Source organism: Bubalus kerabau, chromosome 4 (assembly GCF_029407905.1).
Source record: "Bubalus kerabau isolate K-KA32 ecotype Philippines breed swamp buffalo chromosome 4, PCC_UOA_SB_1v2, whole genome shotgun sequence".
In the NCBI taxonomy this organism is placed as follows: domain Eukaryota; kingdom Metazoa; phylum Chordata; class Mammalia; order Artiodactyla; family Bovidae; genus Bubalus; species Bubalus kerabau.
The window spans coordinates 114,059,969-114,069,547 of NC_073627.1; the positions used below are offsets into that span (position 1 = coordinate 114,059,969).

At 37.5% G+C, this 9,579-nt stretch overlaps 1 non-coding gene across 1 annotated transcript; it reads left to right on the forward strand.

Annotated features, from left to right (window-relative positions):
* Positions 1-243: 243 nt before the first annotated feature.
* On the forward strand, positions 244-316 carry TRNAR-ACG (transfer RNA arginine (anticodon ACG)). Its single transcript has one exon. It is a non-coding gene; the product is annotated as a tRNA-Arg (tRNA).
* Positions 317-9,579: the final 9,263 nt, after the last annotated feature.

Genomic DNA, 9,579 nt, shown 5'->3' on the forward strand with positions numbered 1-9,579 from the left:
CCATCAGTCCCTTAGTAGCCAGCCACCTTGGTTATCGGATCCACTGTCACAGCATCACAGTACTTGTGTTCAGCTCACCCTTATTTTACTTAATGGCCCCAAAGCACAAAGAGTAATGATGTTAGACATTCGGATATGCCAAAGAGAAGCTGTAAAGCACTTCCTTTAAGTAAAAAGGTGAAAGTTTTTGACTTAAGGAAAGAAAAAGAAATTGTATGCTGAGGCTGCTAAGATCTATGGGCTTTCCTGATAGCTCAGTTGGTAAAGAATCTGCCTACGATGCAGGAGACCTGGGTTCAATTCCTGGGTCAGGAAAATTCCCTGAAGAAGGGATAGGCTACCCACTCCAGTATTCCTGGGCTTCCTTTGTGGCTCAGCTGGTAAAGAATCCGCCTACAGGGCAGGAGATTTGGATTCGATCCCTGGGTGGGGAAGATGCCCTGGAGAAGGGAAAGGCGACTGCACTTTCACTTTTCTCTTTTCATGCACTGGAGAAGGGAATGGCAACCCACTCCAGTATTCTTGCCTGGAGAATCCCAGGGACGACGGAGCCTGGTGGGCTGCCGTCTATGGGGTCACACAGAGTCGGACACGACTGAAGTGACTTAGCATAGCATAGCATAGCATACCTACTGCAGTACTCTGGCCTGGAGAATTCCATGGACTGTATAATCCATAGGGTCGCAAAGAGTCAGACATGACTGAGCAACTTTCACTGATTTATTATCTCCCATCTATCCCGGTAAGAATGAATCTTCTATCTGTGACATGTGCCAGTTTTGCTGTCATACCTCAAGGGAGAGAAGAAAAGAGGTTTCTGCTAGTTCTGCTGTCACACCCCAAATTACAAAAGTCACAGCCAGTGTATGTGACAAGTGCTCGGTTAAGATGGAAAAGGCATTAAATTTGTATGATAAGTCATTTTGAAAGACAGAGGCCATATTCACATAACTTCTGTTAGAGTATATTGCTATAATGGTTCTATTTGATTATTAGTTACTGTTCGTTTTTTACTGTGCCTAATTTACACACTAAATTTTATCATAGCTATGTATAGGGAAACATACAAAAAATTACATACAAGTGGACCCTTAAACAACATTGGTTTGAACTGTGTTGGTCCTCTTACAATCAGATTTTTTTCCCCTTAAATATATAACATAGTACGAAACAATCCACGAATCATGCACTTGGTTAAGTCCACAGAAGTAGAACCATGGATATGAAGGACTGACTGTAAAGTTGTAGGATTTTGGACTGCTTGGAGGCCAGTGCCCCTGACTCCCACAGTGTTCAAGAATCAACCCTATAGAGTTGGATATTATATGCTTTTTCAGGCATCCACCAGAGATTTTGGACCATATCCCCTACAGACAAGGGGGAACTACTGTACACAGGTTTGCAAAATGCCTTGTAGGGCAAAAACGGTTTATAACATACCAGACAGTTCCTCTAATTTATCTCAAAGACAACCTTACCGGGAATTTCTTTTTAGCAGTTGAAGTGAGCACAGAAGCTAAACAAGAAGACTGAAGAAGTAGCTACCAGTATAAAATAAAGCGTTGACCTTTTAAATCCCCAGTATACACCTGAAGCATTACTACAAACAAAGCTAGTGGATGTGATGAAATTCCAGATGAGCTATTTCAGATCTAAAGCTGATGCTGTTAAAGTGCTGCAGCCATTTTGCAAGCAAATTTGGAAAATTCAGCAGTAAGTTATCAATCCAATCCCAAAGAAAGGCAATGTCAAAGAATGTTCAAATGACTGTACAACTGCACTCATTTCATAGGTCAGCAAGATTATGTTCAAAATCCTTCAAGCTATGCTTCAGCAGTACATGAACCAAGAACTTTCAGATGTACAAGCTAGATTTTAAAAAGGCAGAGGAATCAGAGATCAAATTGCCAGCATACTCTGGATCATAGAAAAAGCAAGGGAATTCCAAAAAAATGTCTTTGACTATGTGGATCACAACAAACTGTGGAATATTCTTAAAAAGATGGGAATACCAGATCACATTACCTACCACCTGAGAAACCTGTATGCAGGACAAGCAGAAACAGTTACATGGAAAAACAGACTGGTTTAAAATTGGGAAAGGAGTACACCAAGGCTGTATTTTGCACCCTGCTTATTTAAATTATATGCAGAGTACATCATGCAAAATGCTGGGTTGGATGAAAAACAAGCTGGAATCAAGATTGCCAGGAAAAAAATCAACAACCTCAGATATGTAGATGATACCACTTTAATGGCAGAAAATGAACGGGAACTAAAGAACCTCTTGATGAAGGTGAAAGAGGAGAGTGAAAAAGCTGGCTTAAAACTCAACATTCAAAAAACCAAGATCATGGCATCAGTCCTATCACTTCATGGCAGGCAGATGGGGAAAATGTGGAAAAGTGTCAGATTTCATTTTCTTGGGCTCCAAAATCAATGGGGACAAGTGACTGCAGCCATGAAATTAAAAGATGCTGCTTATTGGAAGGATAGCTATGACAAATCTGCTGCTGCTGCTAAGTCGCTTCAGTCGTGTCCGACTCTGTGTGACCCCATAGACGGCAGCCCGCCAGGCTCCGCCATCCCTGGGATTCTCCAGGCAAGAACACTGGAGTGGGGCGCCGTTTCCTTCTCCAATGCATGAGAGTGAAAAGTGAAAATGAAGTCGCTCAGTCATGTCTGATTCTTTGTGATCCCATGGACTGCAGCCCATCAGGCTCCTCCGTCCATGGGATTTTCCAAGCAATCTAGACAGTGTATTAAAAACCAGAGACATCACTCTGCCAACAAAGGTCTATATAGTGAAAGCCATGGTTTTTCCAGTAGTCATGTATGGATGTGAGTTGTACCACAAAGAAGGATGAGCATCGTGAACTGATGCTTTTGAACTGTGGTGCTTGAGAAGACTCTTGAGAGTCCCTTGGACAGCAAGGAGATCAAACCAGTCAATCCTAAAGGAAATTAACCTTGAATATTCATTGGAAGGACTGATACTGAAGCTGAAGCTAGAAAACTTTGGCCACTTTGATATGAAGAGCTGACTCACTGGAAAAGACCCAGATGCTGGGAAAGATTGAGGGCAAAAGGAGAAGGGGGCGACAGAGGATGAGATGGCTGGATGGCATCACTGACTTCAATGGACATGAGTTTGAGCAAGCTCAGGGAGATAGTGAAGGAAAGAGAAACCTGGCATTCTGCAGTTCATGGGGTCATAAAGAGTCAGAGATGACTCAGTGACTGAAGGACAACATTACACCTTGAAAACAGATTAGAAACAATAACTTTCTTCCTTGCAATCTTATAGAACAAGCAGCCAGTTTATACATAATTCCTTTTGCTTAAATAAAAGGATTAAGACACTATAAAATATTTAACATACTGTTAACAATTACAGACCTACTTCCTGGAATAAACAATACATCTCATATAATTTGCCTCTTTTAAATGAAAAAAAATTAATATACTTCAGTAGTGTGCCCAATTAAGTCAAATTAGTTATTATTCTTTAAAGTGATTTTTGACATAAGAGATAGAGAGATACATATGAAATAGTCAAAATATATTTTGTAAGAAATATTATATACCATTTAGTTAATTCTTCAGTGGGAAATTTGGCACTTTTAGTGTGGTACTTGAAATTTTCCATACAGTAATGGATAGTATAATCACAGAAACTTCCTGAATCAGTTATTGTTCAAAATGAGAATAAACTTTAAAATATTTTTAACTATGTCATAGAAAACTGATTAATGCTTTTCAACAGATCTTCATTGCCCTTTGAAAAAATCAGTATAAAAGAACATAAAGAGTTGATATATGTCAAGCATATTAAATTTTCATCAGCTCCCCAATATAGCTTAACTTTTTATTTTTTATTAACTGCTCTAAAATTATGCTGATCCATTCTTTGACAGGAATTGTTTCCTTATTCCAAAAGCATTCCTTTCTCAGGTCCACAATTGACCAATGGAATAAGGCATCTTATATCACAAGGCATAAGGAAGGAGGGCAGTTTACAAAACAGGAAAGGGCTAGAATTATTTCAGTTTTGTTCTTTCATCTCTAGCCCTGAACTGGAAGAAGCATGAGCTCCTGAAAAGAGAATTTTGGTGTTTCCCCCGCCCCCACCCCCCAAAAAACAGGGTAGATAGAATATTTTTAAGCTAATTATTTTTATCTGACATGCTTGTCCAACCAATAATTGGTATTGACCTTAGCTGGAACTAACCACTGGAAAACAGCATAAAATGATATTGCTAGGGTAAGGGCAGAGGTGAAAACAGACGTCAAACTACTGTTTCAGTTTTAAATTTTCATTTTAAATAAAACATTCACAAAAATAACAATAATTTAGGTATTAAAAAGCTTTGGAAACATTTCAGTGAAATACTAGATCTTAACTTCCATCCTTTATCCAAAACCTGGAATAAAAGTCAATAGAGGGAATTCTCTTGTGGTCCAGTGGTTAGGACTTGGTGCTGCCACTGCTGGGGCCCCAGGTTCGATCCCTAGTTGGGGAAGATCCCAGAAGCCACATAGCATGGCCAAAAATAAATAAGAAAATAAAAATAAATAGAAAACATTCCTGCTATGGAAGATACACAAACATTTGGTGATGGGGGTGTATGTGTTAAGAACAAACACTTCAAATTACTGTGTGAAGCCCTAATTTGAGTAGCATTATTTATGAAAGAAAGAAAGAACCAAGAACCAAGAATTTACTTGGGTCATTGAAGTACATCAAAGTACCCTATAATTAACATGAAAAAAAAATCAAATTACCTCATAAGAAATTTTACTGTCATAGAAGTAGATCTCATGTTCAAAATAACATCTCAATATTTTTATAATATCTGCTAAACTTAGCACTATAATTCTTCTTTTATTAATTGACATGGCCAGGAAAATATAAACATAGATGCAACCCTCAATGATTTAAAAGTTATTATGAAGTTTTATTACATATCTTAGAAATCCTAGTAAACCTTATACATTTCCAGTTGTGAAAATCTCAAGACTTTTAGTAGAAGTCCCTGAAACTATTTTCTTATAAAGAACTTAAGTGAATACATCTTAGCCCATCCAGACATAATGCAAATCATGAAACTTCAACCCTTTTAATTATTCATATGCTCTAGCCAGAAATTGAATTCTAACTGATGTTAGAGTAGGAAATAGGAATTAGCAAATTGATGCCTCATTTCTGTTCTGCATAATGACTGCTAAAACTAACTGCTTGCTTTTTAAGGAGCAAGCTTATAATTTCACTATAAATATTAGGAAGTGATTGTTCACATTTTCATAAGCAAAATTTATTTCTTAACCTCACTTCTGAGGAAGTCAGTTCCAAAAGAAATTTTTGAGTTAAAATATCTAACCAAATAAGGGGATTTAAATGAGAGAAACAGAGATAGAGTTAGGGTCAGACATAGAGAGGTAGTGGGATCTGGGGAGGGTGGCGAAGGAAGAGAGTGTTTCTTTCTCTAATGCAAATATATAATCAGTTGGAGAAAAAAATATGTATTTCCGAAATAATCTCAAGCAAAACAATACCTGGTAATGGTGCCCATCTTATATGCTCCCTTATATCTGTCAAATATGTACTGTTGGTAACCAAAGAATAGTAGTTGCCTGGAAAAAGCCCAGGGAGAGGCAAAGAACACTTGTTGATAGAGAGGAAGGGGAACTGCCCATGATGGGAGGCAAACTGCTACCTGCAGGCCAGACCCAGCTCACTGGCTGCTTCTGTATAGTACATGAGACAAGAATAGTTTTTATATTCTAAAATGGTGAAAAAGAATCAATGGATAAAGAAGATGTGGTACATAGATACAACGGAGTATTACTCAGCCATAAAAAAGTGAATTTGAGTCAGTTCTAGTGAGGTGGATGAACCTAGTGCCTGTTAAACAGAATGAAGTAAGTTAGAACGAAACAAGAACTCATAAAACAATATATTAATGTATACATATGGAATCTAGAAAAATGGTATTGATGAGTGTATTTGCAAGGAAGAAATCAAGATGCAGATATGGAGAATGGACTTGTGGACACTGGGGGAAGGAAGGGGTGGGACAAACAGAGAAAGTAGCATTGGCATATATACACTACCATGTGTAAAACAGATAGCTAGTGAGAATTTTGGTACAGTACAGGAAGCCCTGTCTGGTGCTCTGTGATGACCTGGAGGGGTGGCATGGGGGTAGGGGACGGAGGACTCAAGAGTGAGGTGATATATGCATAATTATGACTTATTTGCATTATTATATGCAAATACAATACAGAAACCGATACAACATTGTAAAGCAATTTTCCTCCAATTAAAAAATTTAAAAAAAAAGAATCAATGACATATGTACATTGCATGAAATTTAAATGTTTGTGTCCATCTATAAAGTTTTATAGAAGCACAGTCATGTATTAATTGACATTTTGTCTCCCGCTGTTTTTGTACTTCAATAGCAGAGTTTAATAGTTAAACTTGTATGGTACACATATTCTAAAATATTCCCTAGCTGACCCTTTACAGAAAAAGTTTGCCAGCCTCTAAACTAGATCTTTGCTTTAATTCTTTCCTTGGCTGATTATGTTTAACCTCAGAATAAATAACTTCTAATGATACTTTATAGTGATATCATGAAACACAAGACTATTTATAGCTATGGAATGGGTTGATCTCTTGTCTTTTTGACTTTATCCTTTTGAAAAAGGAATATGACACAGATGGAAACAGTAGTTCTTGAAGCAATCAAGAGGTGGGAGTGCATTCAAGAGATATTGCAATGATTCTCAACTTTTAAATTCTGATCAGAAGACCAACACATGATCCATATGTTCCATTAGGTCTATAACTACTACTAACATTGATACAAAGAAATGATCCCATCCATTGACTTCTTAAAAGTCATGAATACTTAACTTTTTCTGATAGCACAAACACACAATGAACCTGTTTGCCAAAGCAGAGCCTGGTGGAAATTTAAATTCCTTTGAAAACTTAAGCCATGTTAAAAGTGAGACAGCAGGCTCCAAATGGAGTCACTTGTGCTAAATCTCATGTCACAAACCAAAACTTAATACCTAATCGCAGTCTCGCACTCCCTCCCCTGCCAGGAATATAACCTTTAACCCATCAACCTGGATTTACCTAGTCAGCACTGGTAAGGATAATCTGTTCCCCTTTAGAGGGTGACATTCCCTGAAAGAATGCATTCCTTGCTAATAATTTCCCTTTTTCACCCCTTCCTTTTTTACAGCTCAGCCTCTTCATGACCTTCATAATCCTATCATTGTTTATTTTACTTTGTAACAGGCTTTATTGATATATACTTGTTCACTGTTGCCAAAAAAAAAAAAATCCCACAAAACACAAAACAACACACACACAAAATCAAACTCTCAAGACTGTAAGTACTAGGAGGACAGGAAAAATGACTTATTCATGTTTTACACAGATGCCTGACAAAAAGTTGTGGTTCATAAAGTTTCTGTTGAATGACTAATATGCCTGAACATGGCTGATACTTTTACTAGAAAACAATATTTACTTTTTAAATCTTACTTCTTAATGTATCTTAATAAGACAGTGAATTTGGCTTTTACATGGAGGAGATAATGAAAAGCACTCATTTTTAAAATGCATGCATAAGACAAAGATAATTGTCTTCATGGCATCTGTTTGTATTATTACAATAGGCTTTATCTGTAGCTTCCTCTGTGAAAGCTTGCAAAGTTAAGACAGACTGGGAGCTCTGCTTTGCAAATCACTTTTGCTCAGGATCACAAGTATGTTAGGATTCATGGATTTACAGAACTTTTTAACTCCTCTCATTTTTCAGCTTAAGAGATTCCTTCCAGAAGCAATCAGAGTTAATTTTTTTTTTCTTTTTCCTCTGAACTTAACTAAATGCATTATTGGACCACTATCAATGAATGAACTAAATTTTCTCGACATCCTTGGGAATTCAAAGCAAGATCACTATTAAGAAATTGGCAAATTTAGGAGGCAGGTTTACTTGTGTGAAATAAAATTGAAGGGAATCTCTAGAGTACTCAGTTCCACTTGGGGAAGGAATTGAAGATTTTCTTTGTTGGTGGTTTTAATTACAAAGGCATTTGCTCGTGTGCTTTTTAATAGAGTTTTCCATGGCTTTAAAAATTTTTTTAATGTCAGGATGAACAGGCATTTCAATACAAAACAGAGGACGTTAATACCGTTAAGTAGCAGGGACACTTCAAAGTTACTTACAACGTATGGCAATGTCTACCCCTTGTGGGCTCACAGGATGGGAGGGTAGAGGCACTTGATATAGCTACAGACGGGTCAGAAGCTAAAGTGGAGCTGCCAGACAGCTGCAAAAAAGGGCCTAGTCTGTACACTGTGAAGTTAATCATTTGATGGCTTCAGTGAGAGCCTATACCTCACTGCTGCAATTAAAGTATAAAATTACTAACAGAATTTTGCTTCCAGCTAAGGGGATCTATAAAAATTCTTGGTTGTTTAGTAACAGATGTGATTTTATTAGGAGATAATTACTACAAACAATTAATTTATAATACCAATCATTCTTCTACTAATTTGTGCACATCTTGGAATGGGTTGATCCCATAGATACCTGTCAAGCAGATTAAAATGGATTTAGAGATTATTATGTTCATTTGTCTCTCATATTTGCTTATGAGAGTTCTTGGTGAGTTATGGTAAAGGCATCAAAGATTATAAATCATTTTCACACTGTAATTGCCTAAAAAGACTAATCCAGTTATTATATACTTTAATCTACATACAATAATAACTATACTTTTTTTCTTTAGCAGAAGGCTGGGAATTTTACTTTGGACCTTTGTGTTCACATCCCAGTACATAGGCCCATGAAGACTTTAAGACACATTTATAGAGACAGAAAGGTAACTAATGTTTCAATTATTTTACAGGGATGAATGGAAAGTGAAGAACTAAGCAAACAACGTGTTTGCACTGAACCCAGTATGGTGGTGGTGGTTTAGTAACTAAATTGTGTCTGACTCTTCTGACCCCAGGGACTGTAGTCTGCCAGGCTCCTCTGTCCACGGGATTCTCCAGACAAGAACACTGGGGTGAGTTGCCATTTCCTTCTCCAGGGGATCTTCCTGACCCAGGGATCAAACCTGGGTCTCGTGCATTGCAGGTGGATTCTTTACTGACTGAGCCACCAGGGAAGCCCAAAAAGAACATGTTTGCATTGAACCCAGCATACCTGGCAAATTTAGATTTAGTTAGACCCTCTTCCCTAAAAATTCTTTTAAAGAAATGATGAATTTTTGGCATGGAATTGAATGTCAGGTTTCTAGCCTTATTCCTTGAGAAAGAGCATATATTTCCACACTGATCCCCAAGAAAATTTACTTCATAAAAATATTTGATGAGAATACCCTCACCATAATTTATGAGATCAACTTTGTGCATGCATACTCTCTGGACCTCTCTTAGAACACTGTCACTCCTATGGACTCTAGACAGGGTGACTGAGGTTCCTGGTTATACATTTAGCAAAGACGTGCCATGTAACAGTCATCTTGTTACACTTCTGTAGGCCC